Below are 26,725 nucleotides of genomic sequence, written 5' to 3' on the forward strand. Positions count from 1 at the left end.
ATGCCAGGGTACTGCAGGAGGTCACTATTCTAACAATAAAAAAGAAAAACCATTTAAGTTCAGCTGGACACCATTCTGCTGACTGTTGATCTCATTACTATTAATCTGGATGCCTTCACTGGTGACAATCCAGAGACCCAAAGTAGTCACAGCCATTATCTGCTAACAAAAGCTCAAACCAAGAGTTATGGATTTATATCTGTTATAACACAATTCCTCAGAACCCATCTAGTCCAAACCTTGAGAGTTGGAAGCTGTTATACTTGGCCCGCCCATAAATAGGATGTTAATTGTGCCAGATGGGTTCTATATTCTTGTACTGCAAGGAGGATGTCACAGATATTGATGCTCCAAACTTATCCAGCTCCCTGCTTATGTGTCTGGGAAAGCCACAAAGGATTGCCCAAATGCTTGGGCCCCTGAACCCATGTGATATCTGGAAGAAGCTCCTATATTATGAGATCAGCCTGGTCTAGCCCCAGTCATTGCAGCCATTTTGGAGGAGAACAAACCAGAAGGAAGATCAGTCTCTCCCTTTCTCACTCTAACACTGCCTTTCAAATATATAAATAAATCTTTTAAAATGTAATCATTTCAATAGATTCCTCAGTGCTCAATCATGATGACTTTTACTATCTTAAGTACATTTTCATTTCTTTTTTAAAGATCTGTTTATTTGAAAGGCAGAGAGGGAGCTGGTGTTTTGCAGCAGTATGCAAAGCTGCCATCTGTTATACTGGCATCCCATATAGGCAACAGTTCAAGTCCCACTTGTTCCACTTCTGATTTAGCTTTATGCTAATGGTCTGATAAAAGGTGGAAGATGGCCCAAGTACTTGGGCTCCTGCCACCCCCATTGGTGACTCAGAAGAAGCTCCTGTTTTCAACCTGGCCCTACACTGACCATTAGAGCCACCAGGGGAGTGAACCAGATGATGGAAGATCTCTCTATGTCTCTCTCTCTCTCTCTCTCTGTAACTGTGACTTTCAAATAAACAAATAACTTTAAAAATGATTTTAAAAAGGGCAGAGAAACACACAGAAAGTGGGTGGGGAGAGAGAGGCAGAGAGGTCTTCCATATGTTGGTTCACTCTCTAAATGTCTGCAACAGCTATGGCTGGACCAGGCTCTCAGGTCCGCTAATAAGTAGTAGATCTTGCACTTAGGTAAAAGAACTGAAGAATTTGAACCACTACCCCATGATTCCCAGAGATATTAAGCAGGAACCTGGTTTGGAAGTGGAACACTGAAAACTTAGATTAGCACTGTAATATAGAATGTGGGCATCACATACAATGATCAAGAAATCAGAAAACCTAGAAGAAATCAAGAAACATACTAGATAACAAAATTGAGTCATGAAGACATATAGAAAACCTAAACAAACCAAAAACCAAGACAGAGATTGAATCAGTAACAAAAACCCTCCAAAGAAAAGCCCAAGACCAGAAAGCATCACTGCTAATCTACCAGACTTTTAAAACAGAATCAATTTCAATTCTTCTTAAGCTATTCAAAACAATTGAAAGAGAAGCGTATTCCCAAACTCCTTCTATTTGGCCAGTGTCACCTTATTTTCTAAACCAGAAAATGATACAGTAGAGAAAGAGAATTAAAGAACAATAGCTCTGATAAGCACAGATGCAAAAATTCTCAACAAATTACTAGCTAATAAAATCCAACAACAGATCATAAAGATAATTTACCTGGACCAAGCGGAATGTACTCCTGGTATGCAGGGATGGTTCAGCATATGCAAATCAATAAATGTGATATGTGACACTAGCAAACTAAAGAATAAAAACCACATGATGATCTCAACAGATGAAGAGAAAGTATTTGATAAAAAACAAGCTTTCATTATAAAAACCTTAAGCAAGTTGTGAATAGAAGGAACACTCCTTAACACAATCAAGGCAATATATGACAAATCTTCAACCAACATCATATTGAATGGGAAATCATGGAAGCATTTCCACTAAGATCTGAAACCAAAGTTTCTCTCCATCACTACTGCTGTTCAATACACTACTAACAGTTTTAGCCATGGCAAGAATGCAAGAAAAAGGAAAACAAATTAGAAAGGATAAAGTCCAGTAATCTGTTTGCAGATGATATAATCCTAAATATTGGGAAACCAAAAGACTCCACCAAGAGATTACTGAAACTCATAAGAAAGCTTGGTAAAGTTGTAAGATATAAAATCAACACACAAAAATCAATAGCCATTATACACACAAAAATGCTATGGCTGGAAAATAACTTATCAGATCAGTGCCATTCATGATAACCATAAAATTTTTTATGGTTGGAATAAATTTAGTCAAGGGTGTGAAAGATCTTTACAAGAAAAATTACAAGACATTAAAGAAATAGAACAAAACACACAAAAAATAAAAATCTCCCATGTCATAAATTGGAAGAACTAATATCAAAATTTCCATACTGCCAAAAGAAATTATTTTTAATTTTACTTTTATAATCACTTACTTGAGAGGCAGTTATAAAGAGAGGGAGAGACAGAAAGTGATGCCTTCTAACTATTGGTTAATTCTCCAAATGCTGTAATGGCTGGTGCTGGGCTAATCTGAACCCAGGAGCTAGAAGCTTCCTCCTCATCTCCCATATGGATACAGGGGACCAAGCACTTGGGACATCTTCTACTGCCTTCCCAGGCCATGAGCAGAGAGCTGGATCAGAGGAGCAGCTGGGACCCAAACTGGCATCCATGTGATGCCAATGCCACAGAGGCTCAACCTACTATTCCACAGTGCCAGCCCCCCAAAAGCAATTTACAGATTCAATGTGATCTCAATCAAAATACCAACAACATTCTTCTCAGAGTTAGGAAAAAGATGATGTCAAAATTGGTATGAAATGCAAGGCAATCTTAACAAAAGCATAGCTGGAGGCATCACAATTCCAGAATTCAAGATCTTCTATAGGGCAGTTATAATCAAAAGAGCTTGTTGTTGGCATGCCAAAAGACATGTAGACCTATGAAACAGGAATAGAACCTCTGAAAATTAATCCACACATCTAAAACCAATTAGTTTGTGAGAAACAAATTTAAAGCAATTCTGGAGAAAGGACAATCTCTTCAAAAATGGTGCTGGAAAAATTTGTTCTTCACAGTGTAGAGATCCCCACATTGCAACTTGTACAAAAATTAGCTGTAATTAGATCAAAAATCTAAATCTATGTGATACCATTAGATTACTAGGGGAAAATATCAGGGAAACTCTGCAAGACATTGTCATAGGCAAATTTTGGAAAAAGACCCCCTGAAGCACAGGCAATAAAAGGAAAAATAGTCAAAGGAGATTATATCAAGCTAAGAAGCTTCTGAACTGCAACAAAGGAAGCAACTGACAGAATGGAAGCAAACATTCGCAAACTATTAGTAAAAATATCCAAAATCTCTAATGAGCTCAACAAATTCAACAACAAAACAAACAATCCAGTTCAAGAAATGGGCAACAGCCATTTTTCCTGTTATATTAAAACGCAGTTTTAACAAGCATTTTTCCAAGGAAGAAATTCAAATGGCCAACAGACACATGAAAAAAATGTTCAGGATCACTAGCCATCAGGGAAATGCTAACAGAAACCACAATAAGATTTCTCCTCACCCCAGTTAGTATGGCTATCATACAGAAACCAAAAATCATTTGGGGGCAGGCACTGTGGCTTAGTGGGTTAAGCTACTGCCTACAGTACTGGCATCCCATATGAGTACTGGTTTGAATCCTGGCTGCTCCACTTTGATCCAGCTTTCTGCTAATGAACCTGAGAAAGCAGTGGAGGATGGCTCTCATGCTTGAATCCCTGTACCCATGTGGCAGACCTGGATGAAGTTCCTGGCTCCTGGCTTCAATCTAGCCCTGCCTTGGCAATTGTGATCATTTGGGGAGTGAACCAGCAGAGATGTCTCTCTCTCTCTCTCTCTCTGTAAATCTGCAATTCAAATACATAAATAAATCTTTTTTTTAAAATCACAGAGTATGTTATTGAACAATTTTAAATGTTGTATGAGTAGACTTCTATAACCACTGAATTATTTTTACAACAGTCAGTCTGGTTTTAACTTTTTCTGTGAATGTAAGAATGTAATATGTACTTGAAAAAAGTATAGGCTTGAGAAAGTGGTGATATGCTAGAGTGGAGATGGCTGAGCTTGCTCCACTGCCCCCACTCTCCCCACAGTTTAAGAACATACAGTGCCGCGGCTCACTAGGCTAATCCTCTGCCTGCAGCTCTGGCACCCTGGGTTCTGTCCCAGTTGCTCCTCTTCCAGTCCAGCTTTCTGCTGTGGCCCGGGAAGGCAGTGAAGGATGGCCCAAGTGCTTGGGCCCTGCACCCGCATGGGAGAGCAGGAGGAAGCACCTAGCTCCTGGCTTTGGATTGGCACAGTGCCAGCCGTAGCAGCCATTTAGGGGATGAACCAACAGAAGGAAGACCTTTCTCTCTGTCTCTCTCTGTCTATAACTCTACTTGTCAAAATTTAAAAAAGTAAAAAAAAAAAAAAAATACAGCATCACCTGATGGCTCAGGAGCATGACAAGTAGGGCCCTGTGGTGGCCTATTACTGAATAGTTGCTCAAGAATTGATCTGAGGGGTGGGTGTTGGCAGCCATTGTTGATCATTATGTATTTCACCAAGGGTGTCATTTATATGCCATGCAAACTAGAATGAATATTGATAATAAAACTCCTGAGTGTCATAAATTTTTATCAAAATTAACAGGTCAGTTAGGAGCTCTTAAGAAACAGTTGGGGGGCTGGCACTGTTGTGCAGCAAGTTAAAGCCCTGGCCTACAGTGATGGCATCCCATATGTGCTCCAGTTCAAGTCCCAGCTGCTCCACTTCTGACTCAGCTCTCTGCTCTGGCCTGGGAAAGAAGCAGAAAAAATGGCCCAAGTCCTTGGGCCCCTGCACACATGTGGAAGACCTGGAAGAATCTCCTGGCTCCTGGCTTCAGATCAGCACAGCTCTGGCCATTGCAGCCATTTGGGGAGTGAACTAGAGGATGGCAGAGGCCAACTCTCCTTCCATCTCTCTGCCTTTCTATAGCTGCCTTTCAAATAAATAAATAAATCTTAACAATAACAACTGTTAGACCAGTCTTGGATGGGACACAATTATCCCAATGAGAGACTTCAATGATGCAAAAGCAAAGAGGTTTATTGTTCTAACTCAAGCTAGGGTCCACTCCTCCAATCATCACAGTGTTCTTCTGATGAGGATCCATCCCATTTCCTTTGTAGGGTTTATACAGGGTTTTCAGAGACATTCTATACATTATAGCACCATTCAGCAAATCATCTCATTCTGTGAGAATGTAAAGAACATCTCTTAAAATTGATTAGTAAATCCAGTGTTGGGAATAGACTAGTAAAGGTGGTTGGATGGCTTTGGGGTTGATGCTTTTTAAAATGATTGGCTAAAGCATAGGGCCTGAGCTGCTAGGGTGTATGTGCCAAACTGCAGGGATTTGGAATGTTATCAATCACCTTAACTGCCTGAAAAGACACCTGGATAGCAGGTATTTCCCTGCTATCTGCTGAATGGCTGTTGCTAGGGGAGTTTATCAGGGGAGTTTATTTTTCTTCTTTCAGGAGTTTTTGCCTTAGGGTTCAGGGTCTGGTCAGTCCTGAATTACAAGATGGAGGCCTAGTCTAAAAGAGCTGTGCCTTGATCCAGGCTCAGGTTCTTCACAACAACAAAAAGAAACAGTGGGGGTGATAATGAAGCTATTACCCAAGGAGCAGTTGGTTCTGCTCATTTGGGGAATTATTCTTGGAAAATGTTTATATATGCAGACAGTGAACATTGTGCTGGGCTATTTCACAAAAATCATGATCAAGTTCTTCTATACTGCAAGTCTTTTAATAGATGTCATAACCATGTTTAACATAACACTGATGAAAATGTGAAACACAGAAAGTATGCAAGGTGGAAGGCAACATATATCCATAATTGCTTAAAGAATGAGGAGACTCCTCAAGCAGGCTCTATTGCAATTGAGGAAGATATTGATGGTGAAGAAAATGAAGATGCTGTAGTAGCATCTCTGCCCACTCAACACACCTCAGCCATCATCATCTTCAGCAGTTGACCCAGGCAGCATGCCATCAGACAGCTATAGTTGAATACAGATTCCTCTGGGTGCACATGCCCTAGCCTACACACCAGCAAAAGTGCCCATAGCATGGGTGTAACAAGGAATACTATGCAACCTACTCTATAGAGTAGTCCAGCCATTGATCCTGCACTTTCAGTACAGTTTCCCAAGGAGATACCCACCTCACCCCTGAGGACTTTGTGAGAGCTCAGAAATACTGCAAATATGCTGCCAGTGCTTTGCAATATGAAGCTGTAAGCACTGCCATTCAGAATCTACAGAAAGACCTCAAGTTACTGATGATCAACAGAGAATGAAGCCTTTGTACAACAGATCCGCGTATCTTTGGCATAAAGAATTAACCCATTACTCTGTCTTCAGTCTATCAAGAGTACAGTTTCAAGAAAGACCTCAGTTGAATTCAATATGACAATAAAATCTGTGTGTATCAGATTCCTTTTGAAGCATTCATCAGTAGCCTCAACAGTTTTTATTATCCATTAAATGGCTCCAATAATTTATGGGTACATAGGACTGATGTTGGCAAGATCCTAAAAACACCCTTTGAACCCTGCTTCAGCAAATGAAAACACAGAAAATATATATTGGAAATAAGCTTTATTAATTTACATACATGAAGAGAAATTTTTTAAAAGCCATAATATTTGGACAAAGAGATCATATTACTTTGCTGTAAAATTCTAAATCTAATAAAAGATTCCAGAATTGTCTAGATGAGAGATTACCTTATTGTTTTCCTTAAGACTTATAAAACAAATACAAATGTCCTAAAGTGTTAGATTAGCATGAAAAACTTATGTTCAAAACACAATTTTTATTCATTACAGTTTAAAGTTGACAGAAGGAAAAATCATTCAGTAAAGGGGTAGAAATGCTTTCAGAGTTAATATTAATAATGTTGGTTTCCCAAATGCTTTTTTCTGAATTTGCTGTGTTAAAAAAATAAATACAAAGATTCTTTTTAAAGAAAACTTAAAAAAAAAAGGCTTGTATTGAACAAGATGTATCTAAACTTCATAAAATGCTGTTATTTTAACTTAAAACATACATAAGCATATGTTTTAAACATAAATAATTGATTATAAAAGCTTGTGTTTCCACTCAAATACACCTATGAAATGAAATTACAATTTATCCACAAAATAATTTAGAATTTCCTAACAGTATCTAACTTAAATGATGAAGTAAAACATACTAAAACTTCTTTTGTTTGTGTGAATTTAATTACAGCACCTTAAATTAGCATTTTGCATGCTAAAGGTTTTAAAAAGTTTTGAAAAGGAGATAAACTCCATGAGGTTGGTAGATTTTCTGTTCTAAATTCTTCATGTACTTGGGGCTGGTGCTGCCGTGCAGAGGTTAATCCTCTGCCTGTGGTGCCGGCATCCCGTATGGGTGCCGGTTCTAGTCCTGGCTGCCCCTCTTCCAGTCCAGTTCTCTGCTATGGCCTAGAACAGCAGTGGAAGATGGCCCAAGTGCTTGGGCCCCTGCACCTTCATGGGAGACCAGGAAGAAGCAGTTGGCTCCTGGCTTTAGATGGGTGCAGCTCTGGCCATTGCAGCCATCTGGAGAGTGAACCAATGGAAGGAAGACCTTTCTCGCTGTCTCTCCCTCTCTGTCTGTAATTCTACCTCTCAAATAAATAAATAAAATCTTAAAAAATATATTCTCTCTTTTTTTTTTTTTTTGACAGGCAGAGTGGACAGTGAGAGAGAGAGAGACAGAGAGAAAGGTCTTCCTTTTCTGTTGGTTCACCCCCACAATGGCCACTGCAGCTGGCATGCTACGTTTGGCGCACCATGCTGCCAGGTGCCCCCTCCCAGTCTCCCATGTGGGTGCAGGGCCCAAGAACCTGGGCCATCCTCCACTGCACTCCTGGGCCACAGCAGAGAGCTGGACTGAAAGAGGAGCAACTGGGACAGAATTCAGTGCCCTGACTGGGACTATAACCCTGTGTGCCGGTGCTGCAGGCAGAGGATTAGCCTATTGAGCATGGTGCCATCTCAAAAATTATATTCTTGATATTACTCATATTAATTACAACCTCTTATTTTAGAAAAATGAAGGTTAATGGTTTATGACTTCTGCTAGTCCGTGATTGTTACAAAGTAAAACTTCTAGTCAAGGTATGAATTTGTAAATTCCTTACCTGCAATCAACTTATGGTAATAAAAATTGTGGTACTAAGTTAATAGTCTTTAAATAAATACAAATTAGGAGAATATTTAGCAACTTAAAAACACCTGGCTATCAAAATTATTCAGATGCAGACAAGGTAAGATTCCTTGTGGGGTAACCACATGCTGAGTTTCTGGTTTCTTATTTACATGTCTCACTGTCACAGGCTGAACAGCAACAGAACACAGTATGAGAATGATGAGCACTCCTCTAATTCTAGAGACAAGTGCCCTGTCAGGACTTCATTGGCCTAACTGTAGATGTTAACAATACAAGTCCTTTTAAGAAACTAGTCATAGAAAATAATCAAAGAACAAAAGAGAACTCCAAAAGAAATCAGACATCATCTCATAAATATATGAAGAGTAAAAGACTCAGGAATAAATGTCTCTGTTCTCAAGAGAATTGTGGGGCCGGCGCCATGGTGCAGTAGGTTAATCCTCCACCTCCAGCACTGGCATCCCATATGGGCACCAGTTCTAGTTCCAGCTGCTCCTCTTTCAATCCAGCTCTCTGCTATGGCCTGGGAAAGCAGTAGAAGATGGCCCAAGTGCTTGAACCTCTGCACCCATGGGAGACTGGGAAGAAGCACCTGGCTCCTGGCTTTGGATAGAGCAGCTCTGGCTCTTCAGCCATTTGGGGAGTGAACCAATGGATGGAAGACCTTTCTCTGTCTCTACCTCTCACTGTCAGAAACTTTGCCTCTCAAATAAATAAATAAAATCTTTCAAAAAGTCTGTTAAAGTGAATTGCAACCACTATTGTATGTTTTCTTTTGCAACTTCAAGTGGACATAAAATAAAATAAAATAAAATGAGTCATGGTTTCATAAACACTAAAGCTTATCATAGACAATTGGTACCAAAGACTAGCTTCTTTCATAGTCTCTCTTTATAAATAATTAATAAACCAATTATTTTCTTCCTACTCTGCAAAGCCAATTAATTGATTTCAAATTTAGAATTTTCCAATCACTGAGAAATGCACAATGTTAATGCTTTTGGAGCTTTATAAGAGCATAAAATAGCAATTTTTAATTCTTGCACTTTTTAACACTAGAGAGTTCTAAGACATTAAATGGTATTTTTCTTTCTAACCCATGTAAGACTAACAATGTGCAGAAAAAATTGAGGATTTTCATTATGTGGAAAAATTATTGTGCTTTGCCTAGAATCATACTTCAACTTTGGTTATTTTTCCTCTCCACTGAGCCAGGAAGAAGAGAGTCCTGTGAAACTAATAAAATGCCCCTGGTGTTCTTAAATGATTACTTTTTGGACAGGAATTTCCAAGAAACAACACCACAGTCGTAGTGAACTTTTTCTGTGGTTGGAATCTTCTCTTTGCTTTCAGGAGACCAAGAGAAGCCACCTGGAGATCTCAGGGGAAGGCCACATGGGAATGGAGAGGCATGCGTCTCCTCTGGAAGCAGTTGTGTCTGTGAAATTTTTTGCTCATGACAAATTTGACAGGTCTCTATCCATTGATAAAGAAAAGACTCATCATAAAAATTAGTAATGCAGAAAAAAATCATTGAAATTTCATTTTTTTCTGCCACAGGCAAGTGGAACAACATCTCTCACAGTAAAACAGACTGTAAAGAGTCTATCCAATATCTCTGGCTCTCCTCACATCCTAAGGACAGACCTCGGGGAACTTCCAGCTGCCTCTTCCAGAAAGGTAAATCAATAATAAATTGTTAATAAAAAGAAAAAGGAGGTAACTTTTTTCTGTATTTCTGGATAGGATTCCTGTCATTGAATCAATATCATGATTTTTATTCATTTTTCCTTCTTTGGAATTGGGGTAGGAGTAGGCAAAAACATGCATGAAAGAAGGGGGAAAAAGCTTAAAGTAGCAGATTGTAAAGTAGGAACAAATGGACAGGAAGGCTGGAGATGAAGGGGTAAAGACTAGGTTAGGGAAAAAAGCCAGCTTATTAAATCCTTAAAAAGAGAAAGGAAGAAAGGAGGAGGAAATAGAGAAGTATGGTTATGTTCTTCTGGAATTACATTCTTATGCAATCTGTTCTCTTTGTATTAATAAAAATAAAAATGTTTAACAATTGAAAATTTATTCCTTTATTGAATCACTACTGCCTCATTCCAACACTCTATAAAAACAGAATCCAAAGGCAGGCATAGGTTGCAGGGTGGGGCACAGTGCAAGTGGCAGTGACAGCCCTATTTATCTAATATCAAATTCTGCACCCCAACTTCTAATCCAGCAATCACCCAAAATCAATTTCAGAAAATAAACCACTTAGGGCAAAAGCTCAGAGAAAATCAATGAATTCATTATTCTTTGCCTGTGAAGTACTCATAAAAATTAGCATGCTGCTAAAGAAAGTGAGACGATGGCCAAGCTATGCATAAAGAACACAGGGCTGCAAAGTCAGCAGGCAGTTTGGTGTTTTATGAGCACCCAAAGTGAACTGCAGATGATGGAAGGGGATGCATTACAGAATGGGAGCTGAGTAGGCAGCCCAGCCAGCAGTGATCAACAAACCTTTAACCTGAGATTGATGAGTATTTGTGAAGTGTACAAATGAGTTCTACCTGTAGCAACAGTAATTACTTTTTCCTTAGGACACAAGGAAAAACACATTTTTTCCCAATTTTTATCTGTTTTTCATTTTATTTGAAAGACAGGGGGAGATGGAGGGGGGAGAGATTTCTTCCATTTTCTGGTACACACCCAAATGCTCACAACAGCAGGCAATGTTCAGCCTGAAGCAAGGATCCTGGAACTCCATGCAGCCCTGGGTGAGTTCAGTTAATTCTGAGGACACACAGTCTTCAGTGACACCTGTCTTTATAAAGACACAGCTCAATACAAAATAAAACTCCCTACTCAGGACTTTGGTGATCCAAGAGGAAACTTTCAAATATTTTGCAGATGAATGCAAAACAGAAATCTGGAGACTTCTGTGAGCCAACAAGTTCCCTGCCTACCTGAGAATCAGCCTGGTCACCAGGGAGATAAAGGGAAGAGGACCAAACAAACCACTTGAGACCTGTGCCCAGAGTCTTACCTCTTGAGTGAGCATAAAGGCAGCCCAGTCATTGGGCACTGGCAGTTTTGGACCACCTTAATCCTAAAGTGGGTACACAAACTAGTCAACTCCAATTTGGGCTGAGTTATCACACTGGAAGTCTGGACAAAGATTGTCACCCATTAAGGAATCTGGACACAGGAATGGCCAAAAAAGAACCATCAGGAGATGCGCACAATAGGAGTCAGAGTACTAAGTGGGTAATAAATGCACAGATCCTAGACCAAGGCAACAGGCAATGCCAACCTTCTCTTTTGTTACAAAATTTTCTTATTTTATCTTAAAGGCCTTGAGAAACAGATCTGCAGACATCTCATGTGTAAGACAAACATGCATAATTCATAATTGGCCTATAAATATTAGCATTCTTGTCCTGATCAATGAGTCTCAAGAACTAGCTCAGGGAGGGGCAATTAAAGGGAATCACTTCAGTCTCATTACTAGGGGAGTACACATCCTCCATGAACTGCTTCTTACAAAACATTTCTCCAATTTTCCAGGAGAAATACATCAACTCTGAAGAGGCTACTTTGTTTTTTTTATTTGATAGAGCCCAATACCTGTCTTGGGAATCACCTGTGATGTGAAGTAGATGGATAAGAAAGCCAATTGGAATCATCTACTAGAAGATGAGATATTTTACCCAAATCACTATATTTCACTCTACAGAAAAATGCAAACTGAATCACAAAGAACTCCAGTCGATCAATCCCCTTGTTTAAGCAAAGGGCATATTTGCATTACTCCAGATATGCAGGCTACTTTTTCTGTTGTACCTTCATGTGGACTATCTGCATAGGGATACAGAGTGAGGGGGAGGCTGCAGTAGTAAAAATGGTCAATGTTTCAATTATGAAACTGATTTTTAATTATCTCAAATTCAGTCATAAAAATTCTGCTCTAAGGAGCGGCAAGATGGCGGAATAGGAAGGGAGCACACTATTAGTCCGGGGAAGAGACAGGTTAATAAAAGTGGAGATACTGCAGGGTCAAGGAAGAGTAGGGGAAAAAACAGCTGAGGAAACTCTTCTGGAACTAGTGATTCACGGTGGACCTGCGTGGAGAGCGTGGGAGCCCAAGTTCGGGACACCAGCGGCAGACTCAACACACCAGCACTGGAACGCGAGGTGAGCCGAACCTCCATAGCTGGAGACACCAGTGGGCAAGCGGAAAGAGGAGACTAGAGGGAATGAGGCTTGAAACTCCGTGGGGAAAAGTTCACCAGGCTAACTAGAAGAGAGAGAGGAAAAAAAAAAAAAGTGACCGATACGGACACGAGTTTCTCTCTCTCCGCTCACCCCTCAAGGGCTAGCAAGACAAAGAGCAGGCGTCATTTTGACATACGTCATAAGCAGGGCGACCTCAGGTCTGCACCGGCCCTAAGCCTAGCAGAAAAACCTGACTCTGGGGGGAGGGGTGAAATAACAGGAGATTAGCATCTAACTTGGCAACCCAGTGGGAGACTGCAGGAGAATTGGAGCCCACACTGAGGGCAGCAGAGATTCCCTGTGTGGTCCTTGGGAAAGAGTTTCCAATCCCTGGCTCCTGTGGGTATATCATGTGCCTGCTAACTACCTCCAATTACATTCAGCTATGCGGAATTACTTCCCTTTTGAATCAAAAAAAACAAAGAAAGAAAGAGATTTACCACACCTAACCTGGGAGTGTCATCTTTGACACACCCTCAACCCTGAGGAACCAAACAGAGCTCTCAGGCCACACTCATCTCAAGCCTCTAAGTCTCCACCGAAAGCAGACAGTCTACTTAATATAGAGCCATAGTGAAACAAGAAAAAACACCACAGTGAAGAAACCAAATATCTCCAACATGCCAAACAACAAATGCAAAAACTGAGGTAAGAAGAACAAGGAAGACACTATGATGCCCCCAAATGAAAAAACACCCCAATTCAAGATTATGAAGATGATGAGATAGAAGCAATGCAAGAAGCACATCTCAAAAAATTGATAAGAACATTAAGAAGTTCTCAAAAACAAATTCTTGAACTACAGAAATCCTTAATGGACAAGATAGAAAATCTCTCTCGGGAAAATGAAATATTAAGGAGGAATCAAAATGAAATGAAACAACTAGTAGAACAAGAAACTGTGATAGTGATGAGAAATCATAATGAAATGAAGAATTCAATAGATCAAATGACAAACACATTAGAGAGCCTTAAAAACAGAATGGGCGAAGCAGAAGAGAGAATATCGGATTTAGAAGACAGAGAACAGGAAAGGAAACAGGCAAACCAAAGGAAAGAAGAGGAAATTAGAAATCTAAAAAATATTGTCGGGAATCTACAGGATACTATTAAAAAAACCAACATTCGGGTTCTAGGAGTTCCTGAAGGCATGGAGAGGGAGAAAGGATTAGAAGGTATTTTCAGTGAGATACTAGCAGAAAATTTCCCAGGTTTGGAGAAGGACAGAGGCACCTTAGTACAGGGAGCTTATAGAACCCCTAATAAACATGACCAAAAGAGATCCTCACCACGACATGTTGTAATCAAACTCACCACAGTGAAACATAAAGAAAAGATCCTAAAATGTACAAGAGAGAAACGTCAGATTACTCTCAGAGGATCTCCAATTAGACTCACAGCAGACTTCTCATCAGAAACCCTACAAGCTAGAAGGGAACGGCAAGACATAGCCCAGGTACTAAGAGAGAAAAACTGCCAGCCCAGAATATTATATCCTGCAAAGCTCTCATTTGTGAATGAAGGTGACATTAAGACTTTTCATAGCAAACAGAAACTGAAAGAATTTGTTGCCACTCGTCCTGCCCTGCAAAAGATGCTTAAAGATGTGTTACACACAGAAACACAGTCACCAATATGAAAGAAGGTAAAGGAAGGAAACCTCACAGCAAAAGATCACAGGAAGCTCAATTTCTCTTTGACATAGAATTAAACTCTGATGCTCTGTTAAATCAATGTGTTAAAGTAATCTATTATGTTCTCTTGATGCCTGTTAAATTCTAATTGTTCAAAAACAGCTGAATTTTTATTAAGAGCTAAGGGTTATTTAAATATATGCTTATTTTCAAAGATTTGAATAATCACCTTGTACCAATGATCAAATTTGGTCTATGTTATGTCATGATTTTAAGGAATCTTATTTCAACCAGATATTTTGGATTTTGAGCCTTCTTGGCATTCTTGACAGGCATTCAAAAAATCAAAGTTTCAAACAATCTGGACTCTAAAATTTCCAGTAAGTCTTGGACTTTGCTTTTTCCAGCTTGGGCCGAACTGAAAAAATCGAAGAACCTATGTCTCTCATCTTATAGAGATACCAACTAATCAGGCTATTTGGATTATACTAGAAGTACTGTCAAGATGTGATGTGGTACCAAACTTTAAGTTTCTATAATGGAAAATGCTATTAATACAAATGTTTGAGAATTAAAAAGTCTAATGATCTTGTGTCACTAGACATGATAGTTATCTTAATGAGAAAGCCCCAGAGGCCTAAAGGGTTAAATACTTGTAAAATCCTCCAGGTGCTTTCAAAAATACTGTGAAGTAAGCAAGTGCCTCTTGTTGGTTGATGAGTTTATAATTTTAAACATGGCGACTTAAAGTCTTTTGTCATCCACAGTTATATATGATTTGCTGCTCATAAAACTAAAGCGTTGTTGGTTCTGTGTTTAGCTGTCCTCCTATAGGTTCCTATGGACTTTTTCCAGCCACTTCTATTGTATTCAGTACTTTGGGATGGCTCTGTAAACAGATGAAGCCAATAATATATTAACAGTACCAACTGAGAGAAAGTATGGTCAACTGAGGTTACCAGAAACAAAAAGCAATTCAAATCAATTGGCAATCTACAAAAAGAGTTAACGATTTTAAAAGCTATTATTAAAATTGCTATATTGGTCTATTATGCTATGTTATATGTGTGTACATATTGTATGTCCACATGGGGAAATTTTATTAAGAGTTTTATTTTAAATGGCTTATGGATAAGGTTGTCCATAAATTTAAGCTGCTAAAATCAATCAAAGATACATTTTAATTTGTGTGACCTGAATCTGTGTATCAAATGTTTTAAACTTGTTGGTAGAAAGAAACTAAAAACATTTTATATGGTTGTGCTTAAGTTTATTGGTTAAACAAACTACACCATGTTAGATATTTAAGAGGTGTTTTCAAATACATGATTCTTAAAATTTATAGAAGGCATTGGACCTTCTGGTAAATGTTTTCTTAAGTTGTTATCTAATGGTTGAAACTGTTTGCTAAGTATTCATGTGATATTGCTATTGTCAGCAAGCGATCTAGGACTTGCTCCCTCATTTCTCTATTCTAAGCCCAACTTGTTCTTTCATTTCTCTATTCTCTTCAAGGTAGGAAACTAATTCTATTATGAAGGAATCTGTAGGATGCACAATTTAATCTTTAGACCTTATAAAAGAGATGGCTAACATTTTTCTGTAATAGCATAGCCAAAAGAAGAACTTAAATAATAATCTCATAGCTAGATTCACTTCGCCATCAGCGAAGTATACAGTAAGTAGAAAAAACCTCCCTTTCAGACCAAAGGGAAAGAAAGTTTTAAAGCGAGAATATAATTTTCCTCATGGGCATTGTCTACCTTAGAAAAACTACTACAGAACATGTCTGTGACTATAGACTTGTAGTTCAGGCCTCCGAAGATTAGAGATGGGACTTGGGCACTCCCTTGACTTGCATCCTCTGGTCTGCTTTAACAAAAACCAGGAGGAAAAGAAAGCTAGGCATCAGAAGCAATGGGTGGCAGGCCTATTAATGGCTGATCTGTACAGTGATCTGCCCTCAAGGAGACCCAACAGGCCAGTCCACTGCAGTGGCTTTCAATGTGGTAAGCCTGGGCTTCAGCAGAAGTCAGCTTGTGAAGAGCCCTGGCAGCTCTGCCAAGAGTTGGATCACTGGAAATGGACCTGCCCTGGAGTCGAAGGATGCCCAGGTCAGAGCCACAGATCTTATTGGCTCTAAGCTGAAAAGCCCTTCACTCAGCCCAACTTCCAAAGTGACCACTGCAGCTGAGGGTATGGTCAAGTAGGGTCAGCAACATTGCAGGCAGAACTGTAAATTTCTTGTTAGAGATGCCACCTGCCTTTACCTGGCCAGCTCTCCTCCCAGGCCAGCCAAGTAATGAAAGTCAACAGAGTGCCTTCCCCTAGGAGGTTCACACCTCCCTTAGGATATACCCCATGTGAAGAGATAGATGGGTCTGGGCCTCTTAACTTACAAGGCCTAAAGCCCACCAGATTATTATCAAGCCCCTTCTATCAGGTTCTATTTCCCTCTCAATCAGAAAACTTAATTGTAGCTTAGACAGCACCTTTCTTAGCTCTTCTAATAATGACTCTGTCCTTTGTTCTAGACCCTATGTAGCGTACTTGGGCCTCATTCCTTTGTAATCATAACCTCTACTCTACCACCAATGGCTCTACTCCCAACCTGTGTGTACTGATGGTCCTCTTCCCCACTTAATGCTGTATAATTGTTCAAACCTGGTAAATGCCACTCTTAGGATCATTGGTTACTATCCTCACTCTGTCTTTTATGACCTTGTCTAAATATGATCAGAGTCGGCAAACTTGGAAGGCTTCCATAACCTTGGCAACTCATGACAACAGCCTAGGGTGGTTAATGGCGCCATAAACTAGAGTGTCAATTTGTTGGGTCAACAACAGGAGCCACTGTGCACTTGCTCCTCATGTGGGATCTCTGTCCTTAATGTGCTGTACATTGGGATTTAATGCTATAACTAGTACTCAAACAGTATGTTTCACTTTGTGTTTCTATGTGGGTGCAAACTGTTGAAATCTTTATACTAAATTGATCTTCTGTATATAAGGAGAATTGAAAATGAATCTTGATGCAAATGGAAGGGGAGAGGGAGCGGGAGAGGGGAGGGTTGCAGGTGGGAGGGAAGCTATGGGAGGGGGAAGCCATTGTAATCCATAAGCTGTACACTGGAAATTTATATTCATTAAGTAAAAGTTTTTTTTAAAAAAATTCTGCTCTAAGCAAGACACACATAAAGCCAAGCTCATCCCTTTCTCAACAAAAATTTAATGCTAACTGCATATTTAGGAGTGTACTATTGCATTTAATTCCAGTACTTCTCTACATCTTATAAGATTTTAATTATTTGAGAGGTTGAATTAGACAGTGAGGGGAAGAGACAGAGATAAAAGTCTTCTATCTGCTGGTTCACTCCCCAAATGGCTATAACAGATAGAGTTACACTGATCTGAAGCCAGGAGCCAGGAGCTTCTTCTCTGTCCCCTACTTGGGTATAGGGGCCTAAGCACTTGAACCATCTACTGTTTTTTCAGGTCATAGTCATAGCTGAGAGCTGGATCAGAAAAGGAGCAGCTGGGACTAGAACCAGTGCCCATATGGGATGCCAGTGCCACAGGCAGAGGATTAAACTACAGTACCAGCCCCTCTATATCTTATAAGCACATCTTATCTGTAAGAAGAAAACTGAAAAGTGAGTCAAGTATATCACAAATTATGTTAGAAATTATCTCTAATTAAAAAAAAAAAAGGAACACCCTATAATAGAAATCTGCACAAATGACCTGTGTCCTATTACTTTATCCTTTGGAATACTTTTCAAGATTTCTTCTGGCCTTCTTACCTTCCCTTGTTCCTCATACCCTTTCAATATCACTGCCCTCTCTGTTCCTGCAGCTCTCTCCCTTTGGAAGCAGTCTTGTGGACTGGCAATCATTATTTCAAAATGTTTTGTAGGGAGGGCCTGAATGGCCTTCTAATGTCCCTTAAATATATGTTTCCATAAAGGAGACGATGGAGGGGCTGGTACTGTGTCCCAGCAGGGAAAGCTGCTGCCTGCACTGCTGGCATCCCATGTGGGCACTGGTTTGAGTCTCGGCTGCTCCATTTCTGATCCAGCTCTCTTCTAAGGTCTGGGGAAGCAGTAGAAGATGACCCAAGTCCTTGGGCCCCTGCACCCATGTGAGATAACTGGAAGAGGCTCCCAGCTCTTGGCTTCAGTTCAGGGTAGCTCCAGCCATTGCAGTCATCTGGGGAGTAAACCAGAAGATGGAAGGCCTTTCTCCCCCCCACCCCCCGCCTCTGCTTCTCTCTAACTCTGCCTTTCAAATAAAAATAGTAATAATAAAAACAGACAGTAGAGCATAGTGGGAAAGCCATTGCCTGTGATTCTGGTATTCCATATTGTGCATGAGTTTATGTCCCAGCTGTCTACTACTGATCCAGCTCCTTCATGTGCCTAGGAAAGCTACAAAAGATGGTGCTTGTGCTCCTACTCCCAAATGGGAAATGTGGAACATACTGGCTCCTGACTTTAATCCAGTCCAACTGCAGCTATTGTGGCCAATAGGGGTGTGAACCAATGGATAAATGATTTATGTCTCTCTCTCTTTGTAACTCTGCCTTTCAAATAAATATTTTTAATTTTTTTAAAAATTTAACAAATGGCCCTGAATATTCTGACTCATCTTGACATGTAACAGGAGCCAAGAAAGTTGCTGCTGACTTTATGTAGTGCCTCCTCAATCCGTTCTATAAGAAAAAAATATGTATTTCTTTTGCTATCCGAGCACTCGAATCTAAAAGAAACAATACTACCCAGTACAGCTCTGTTTAAGGCTGCTCCTGCACTGAAGAAAAGTAAAGGAGCAAGGGGCCCAAACCCTGTGTGGCAGGGTGACAGTCCCCTCCTCACTCTGCATCTGAGTTTCTGGTTAGAGATGGAGACAAAGGCAACTCCAGATACTGCAGCGGTACACAAACAGCCTCAATCACAGACACGCCTTGTGCATGTGCAACAGAAGGAGAGCACAGAGCACTATGTAAGGGAGGAATACATTGAACAAAAAGGAAAGGATGTGAATGGACATAGCTAAGAATTTCCCCACTCTGCTGATCATGATCTCAAGGATGTCCAGGCCAGAATTCCATTTCACTTTGGAAAGCCCACTCCATAAAGTTTTCTCCACCTGGGTGTATTCTTCTGTGAGGAATCTGTCTTCCTGTGAGAGAGGGCACCACCACAGACTGAAAACCAGTCAAAAAGCAGAGTGATGGCTTTAATTCTCAGAGGTGAATGGACTACCACAACTATGAATTCTGCCTTAAAAAATAAGCTTCCTTCTGCTCTAGGAAGCTATATAGGTTTGGGCTAAAATGAGAAACACAGAGACCAGCTGGTCTGTTAGGTGAGAAGAAAGGAAGCTTGATTTCCAGTTGTTACTTTGTAGCATGTTAGTCTTGAAGAAATGGAAAGGTAGAATCAGTGCCAGCCTAACACATGGCAGCTTTAGCCACTGATGACATCACAGCTTGCTACCAAAAGTGGCAGCCAAAATAAACTCAACAAATGACAACCAAAATAAAACAGAAAAGTCTAACATAATACCAACAGTTGTTCAGCAGATATCACCAAGATCATGACACACAAGTCATCAGAAGGATAAAGGGTGGGTCTGGCTTTGTGGCACAGTGGATTAAGCCACCACAAAATAAAATGCTGGGATCCAATATGTGTGTCCACCCTTTAAAAAAGATTGATTTATTTGAAGGTCAGAGTTTTGGGGGCCAGTGCTGTGGCATAGCTGGTTGAGGCATCCCTGCATCCCATATGGTCTCTGGTTCCGGTCTTGGCTGCTCCACTTCCAATCCAGCTGCCTGCTAATGTGCTTTGGAAAGTGACACAGTATGGCCTAAGTCCTTGGCCATTTGTCCACATGGAGATCTGGAAGAAGCTACTGGCTTCTGCCTTCAGATCAGCTCAGATCTGGCCATTGCAGCCATTTGGGAAGTGAACCAGCAGACTAAAGACCTCTCTATCTGTCTCTATCTCTATCAGTAACTCTGTCAAATAAATAAAATAAATCTTAAAAAAAAATGTCAGAGTTACAGAGAGGAGGGAGAGTCAGATGGGATAGCATTGTGGATTAGCAGGTAAAGCTGCTGCCTGCAGTGCTGGCATCTGGTATAGGCACCAGTTCATGTCCTGGCTGCTCCACTTCTGAACCAATTCTCTGCTAGTGGCCCTGGAAAAGTAGAAGATGGTCCAATACCTGGGTCCTTGCCACCCAAGTGGGAGACCTGGATGAAGCTCTTGGTGCCTGGCTTGGGCCTGGCCCAGTCTTGGCCATTGCAGCCATCTAGGGAGTACACCAGCAGATGGAAAATCTGTTTCTCATTCTCTCCCTTTCTCTATCTCTGCCTTGCAAATAAATAAATAAATGCTAAAAAAGAGAGATCTTCCATCTGAGATGGCTGCAATGGCCAGGGCTGAACCACACAGAAACCAAGAGCCAGGCACTTCATCTGGGTCTCCCATATGGGTTACAATGGCCCAAACACTTGAGTCATCCTCTGCTGCTTTTCTCAGGCCAACAACAGGGGGCTAGGTTAGAAGTGGAGCAACTGGGACATGAACTGCTGCTCATCTGGGAAGCTGGCATTGCAGATGGTGGCTTTCCCCATTGTGCCACAATGCCAGCCCCATGAGTGCCAGTTTGAGTCACAGCTGTTCCACTTCTGATCCAGCTCCCTGCTAACACAACTGGGGAAGCAGAAACAGATGGCACAAGTACTTGGGTCCTTGCACCAACGTGGAACACTGGGTTGGACTTCCAGGCTGAGTCAGCATTATTCATTGCAGTCTCTTGAGTGAACCAGCAGATGCAAGATCCCCATCCTTCTGTCTCTGCCTCTATCTCTGTAACTCTGCTTTAAAATAAAATTTTTAAATCTTAATAAAATAAAGAGAAAGGGTGAGAGAGTAGCCACAGTAAAGTAACAGAACAAAGCTACAGTTGTGCTGTCCCTCAGCAGCCTTCTGCCTCAAGTGGGAAGTCTCTGGCTTACAGACACTGACATAAAAGACACATTCACAACACATTTCAAAACAAAAGATGAGAGGTTTACAAGGCATATTGATTTTATGATGACTTTCATTCAATAGGTACACTGGGTTTAGGTATAAGCCTTTTGTGCAGCCAAGTTAACCCAGGGACTAAATCAAAGAGAAACATTGAGGAAGATGTACTGCCAGGGGAGAGAGTTGCAATGTCCCATTGCTCTTATAGCATCATAAAGAGAATGAAAAGGGCTACTTATGTCTATGGTTATAAGAAGGACAAACACTTTAGAAACACTTCAGCACAAACACTTCAGAAGAGGGGAGCAAATTACAAATATAGTTATTTTAAGAAAATAAAATGAAGTAAATTTCAGAATATAATGTGGGGTAGAAAAACACCATCAGTTCACCAATTCACACGGGATCCAGGAAAACTGCCCTGCCTACTCATAAACCACATGTTTCAAAACACATTTTCTGATTAAATTCAGAAGATTACAGGAATCAGCACTCTGGGTGTTCAAATGCCAAATTAAGTTTTAGTTTCCACTATGGGCAGATGTAGCCAACTACTCAGATCATGAGAAAAACTTTTCCATAAGAAGGAACATTAAATATTCAGTCACACAGAATAACTATGCTTAGTGCTCAAAGTGAACCCCAGGATAAGCACCCAGAAAACCTGTTAGGTCTTGGGGCCAGCTCCATGGTGTAGCATGTAAAAATTTATTTATTTAAAAGGCAGAGTTGCAGAGAGGCAGGGCACAGAGAGAGGTCTTCCATGCACTGATTCACTCTGAAAATGGCTGCAACAGCCAGAGCTGGATCTATCTGAAGCCAGGAGCCAGAAGCTTCTGTCAGGTCTCCCATGCAGTGCAGAACCCAAAAACTTGGGCAACCTTCCACTGCTTTCCCAGGCCACGGCAGGAAGCTGGATCTCAAACAAGCACCCATAAGGGATGCCAGCACTGTAGGTGGCAGCCTCACCTGCCATGTCACAGTGCCAGCCCTCAAAATAAACCTATTTTAAAAAGCATTTTAAATGAGGGATGGGAGAGAGTTTGTTTATCCAAAGCAAGGATGACATAACATAACATAACTACTACACAGAAGAAGCTCCTGGCTCCTGGCTTTGGATTGGCATAGCTGCGACCACTGTAGCCAGTTGGGGAGTGAACCAGCAGATGAAGACTTATCTCTCTCTGCCTCTCCTCTCTGTAGCTCTGACTTTCAAGTAAAATAAATAAATCTTTAAAAAAAATAAGGTAACTACTAGTACTCATTAACTTAAAAAATATAGAAATTTAATGAAACTCAAAATATAACCAAAATCATCATCTACTACAAATTATAATCTTTATTCTGAGAGTCATATTAGAAAAAATTTAACCCCTCCCCTCCTTTGAAAAATGCACATGGGACTGGTGTAGTAGGTTAAGCAGACCCTGGCAGTGCCAGCACCCCACATGGGCACTGGTTCAAGGCCTGGCTGCTCCATTTCCAATATAGCTCCCTAATTCACCTGGGAAAGCAAAGGATGATGGCCCAAGTGTTTGGGCCCCTGAAATCAAGTGTGAGAACCAGAATAAGCTCCTAGCTTCTCGTTTTAGCCTGGTCCAGCCCAAGTCATTGTGGCCATTTGAGGAGTGAATCAATGGATGGAAGACCTCGCTCTGTCTCTCCATCTCTCTGTAAATCTGCCTTCAAGTAAATAAAATGAATTAAAAAAAAAAAAACCTATACAATGTAGTATTTTGGTTATTCCCTCATACAAGGAAAGCTCAGATAAACTGTAGATGAATCCTCCTGGCTTGATGCAATTCAGAAGGAGGATTGCTTCTGCCACCCTGTGCTAGACATCAATGAGAGTTATTAATGGGAAGATGAGTGGACACATCAGACTGCTTCCTCACATGGCATCTTTTCTTAAAGACATCACTGCTACACTATCAGATTATGTCTCTCATATGAAACATGTCTCTCCTAAAAATTTTAAAGAACTTGCCGGAAACTTATAGCAGAGCAGGGGATGATGTGCCAAGAACAGTGAGTTAGCCTGAGTAGTCCAGGAAGCCTGTTCTTGGCTGTTTTCAAGTTCATATTAATGTACACACAACATAGTTGCTGATAGAGTGTCTTACAGTTGTTTCCTGGGTGTGAAGCAACTCTTTTCAGCAGAAACACATAACTGCTTGTCCACTCACAAGCACTGTGATAGGGAGTACATGGGAGAAAAGGTCAAAAACACTGGGTTTCAGAGGAAGAATGCTGTTACCCTAGCAACCTCTATCCAGGATTCCCTTTCTATTTTTACTTCCTAGGTAACTTTACTATGCTAAATGAGTTTCACAGATTAGTAATCTGGTGACAACAGGACTCTAACAGAATCTATGAATCACTGAGTTAATCAAGTGAAAACTTCATTATACTGAAAGTCTATAGCACTAGTTTCCAGGGCCACATTGCTCTTATTTTAAAAGATGTTTTATTTATTTATTTGAGAGGTGGAATTACAGATAGTGAGATGGATAGACAGAGAGAAAGGTCTTCCTTCTGCTGGTTCACTCCCCAGTTGGCCAAAATGGCCAGAAGAGCTGCACTGATCTAAAGCCAGGAGCCAGGAGCTTCTTCTGAATCTCCCACATGGGTGTAGAGGCCCAAGGACTTGGGTCATCTTCTACTGCCTTCCCAGGCCATAGCAGAGAGATGGATCAGAGGAGCAGCTGGGACTCAAACAGGTGCCCATATGGGATGCTGGCACCACAGGCAGAGGATTAACCTACTGAGTTACAGTGCCAGCCCAAAGCCACATCTTTTACCGCACTGTGTGGGCATCTCTGTGGGGGGAGAGGGGCACATTTTCTCTTTTCTTCCTTACCCCTCTTCACATTAACACCTTGTACAAAGGCTTCCACAGACCAGTCATTTTGAAAATCTACCACTAATATCCTCCCATGTTGAAAATGTCATGGGGTTAAACACAGAACCCAGAATAAGAAAAGTAACTTGAAGCTGGTGTTGTGTCTGAGCGGGTAAAACCATATGGGTGCCGGTTCAAGACCTGGCTGCTCCACTTCTGATCCAGCTCTCTGCTATGGCCTGGGAAAGCAGTGGAAGATGGCCCAAGTGCTTGGGCCCCTGTGCCTGTGTGGGAGACCTGGAAGAAGGTCCTGGCTTCTGGCTTCAGATCCATGCAGTTCTGGCCATTGTGACCATCTGGGGAATGAACCAGCAGATGGGAGATCTCTCTCTCTCTCTCTCTCTCTGTCTCTGTCTTTGCCTCTCTGTAACTCTGCCTTTCAAATAAATAAATAAATAATTTTTAAAAAAAAAGTAATGGGCCAGTGCCGTGGCTCACTTGGTTAATCCTCTGCCTGCAGTGCCGGCATCCCATATGTGCACCAGATTCTGTCCCGGTTGCTCCACTTCCAGTCCAGCTCTCTGCTGTGGCCTGGAAGGGCAGTGGAGGGTGGCCCAAGTGCTTGGGCCCCTGCACCCACATGGGAGACCAGGAGGAATCACCTGGTTCCTGGCTTCGGATCAGCACAGTGCACCAGCCACAGTGGCCATTTGGGGGGTGAACCAATGGAAGGAAGACCTTCCTCTCTGTCTCTCTCTCTCTCACTGTCCAACTCTGCCTGCAAATTAAAAAAAAAAAAAAGTAACTGGCCCTCTTAATTAAAACAATATGGACTGTAAGATAATCAGCTCGGTGAAGCATTGAGTGACTGTAAAGAACTAGACAAGAAAAATTGATACTTTTCTGTATTTATGTTTTCATAGCTCTCCACTATGAAAATCCAGATTGAAGTAGCTCATTATTAACTCACACGGTAGACTTGCATTAATTTCAGTTCACTACTCACTTTGCAAAGGGGTTAGCAGCAGGTAATAAAAGTTGACATCCCTAATAACATGAGAAGAAAGAAGGGTTGAAGACAGAAATTGAAAAGCAGGAAAATAAATCAGCTATGTTTCCACGGCCTCAAGCTCCAGATTGAAAAAGAGTCTGTTAATTAAACACGGAGGAGCGATCAATCCACAAAGCTACTGCACAAGCTTCACGTGCTGCTGGGAAAGTCAGCCAAACACAGAGCGCCCCAGCTGTCAGATGTGTCCACAGGGTCCAGCATGGGGGCCAGGAGCCAGATCCTACTCTGATCTTCCATCCCCACCTCTCCACTGCCTCAGGCTCCAGCTGAGGGCCACCGAGCCCCGCCCAGCTGGAACTACCAGGGGATATAGCCAGAGGCCCAGCCACAAGGCATTCTCTGACCCACCCACAGTGAGAACTGGGCTTATTTAAATATAGGGAATGGGACTCCTTCCTTTGCGTGCTCTCAACTGCCCTGCTTGTGCCATTGCTCATCCAGTGTACTTTAAGACTTTGAGCGAGGCAGCCCGTGGGACCGGCCAAGTGTTGGGAGACCGGGAAGCGGCAGTGGGAGACACAACACCTGGGTTCCAGCCTTAACTCTGCTGGAGAAGCTCCCAGGATCACTGAGAGGCAAGTGATCGAGGTCTGAGAGCCGCCACCCGCCATCGCACCCACCCCTCTCCCACACAGGCATAGATGCCCCCTCCTGTTCTCCATACTTGCCGTGGAAAATCTCGGGAGCAGGTCCCCTTTCTTCAGGACACACGGGGAGCAAAGCGGGGAGTGTGGGACAGGAGTCGCTGGAACTTGGGACCCACGGTGGCAGATGCAGAGGCACAGAAGCGGCAGGCGGCAGGTCTGGGGCGTGTGCTCCCGAACTGCCTGCAACTGCACTTGCAGAGCAAGACTCCCCAGTGAATGCGGGAGAAGGAGCAGCGCGGCCCCTCAGGGCCCTCTCTGATCAGTAAATGAACTTCCGTTCCCAACTCCGAGCCACTTGGAAAGGCACGCGCATGCGCACGTTCTTCCGCATGCACACGCACAGGCGTTCAGAGCAGGAAAACGTTAGAGCACCGGGTGACTCTGGGAAATGGAGTCCAGGCCAGGGCATTCCTGGATAGACTTACTGGCCCTCTCCTAGGACTTCAGTGTGGGGTGGGCGGAGACAGGCTGGGAACCAGAGGGCGTTTGCTTTTGTTTACATCCCTCCTTCCCTTCCTTCCCACCCCAGATCTCAAGGGTCAGCTGCTGTTCTTCCTTTCTTGAACAAAATCTTAAGAAGTGACAGCCACTGCTGCTGAGTCCCAAACCCCGGTTGCCTCACACACGCTGTTTCCCTCAGAAAAATCCTACTGGTTGCTTTATTCCTGGACAGCTTCTCTCAAGTAATGAATGACAAGGATTTCAATGTAACTCTTAGCACAGGTGTACACGGCATAGTTTAACATCTAGATTTGAGAATACAATTTTTATTTGTGTCTTTTATTTGTGGTTCTTTTCAAAGCATTTTACACCACCCTCTAATTCACCAAGTACAAAAAAAAAAAAAAGAGAGAGAGAGAGAGAGAGAGAGCGAACTGGATACAGGACTAACATTGCCAAGT

The 26,725-nt window shown here is 41.6% G+C and overlaps 1 protein-coding gene and 1 pseudogene across 1 annotated transcript in view; one reads left to right on the forward strand and one right to left on the reverse strand.

Moving 5' to 3' along the window:
• LOC133755342 (zinc finger protein 271-like) overlaps nt 1-26,110 on the reverse strand; it is a 45,841-nt gene extending 19,731 nt beyond the window's left edge. Inside the window, exon 1 of the mRNA XM_062185475.1 lies at nt 25,845-26,110. The gene's annotated coding sequence lies outside the window, so the exon portion shown is untranslated. The remainder of the gene's footprint in view (nt 1-25,844) is intronic.
• LOC133755092 (vacuolar protein sorting-associated protein VTA1 homolog) lies at nt 3,108-6,443 on the forward strand (annotated as a pseudogene).
• Nucleotides 26,111-26,725: the final 615 nt, after the last annotated feature.

The sequence above is a fragment of the Lepus europaeus genome, unplaced genomic scaffold, assembly GCF_033115175.1.
Source record: "Lepus europaeus isolate LE1 unplaced genomic scaffold, mLepTim1.pri SCAFFOLD_3_1, whole genome shotgun sequence".
NCBI lineage: Eukaryota > Metazoa > Chordata > Mammalia > Lagomorpha > Leporidae > Lepus > Lepus europaeus.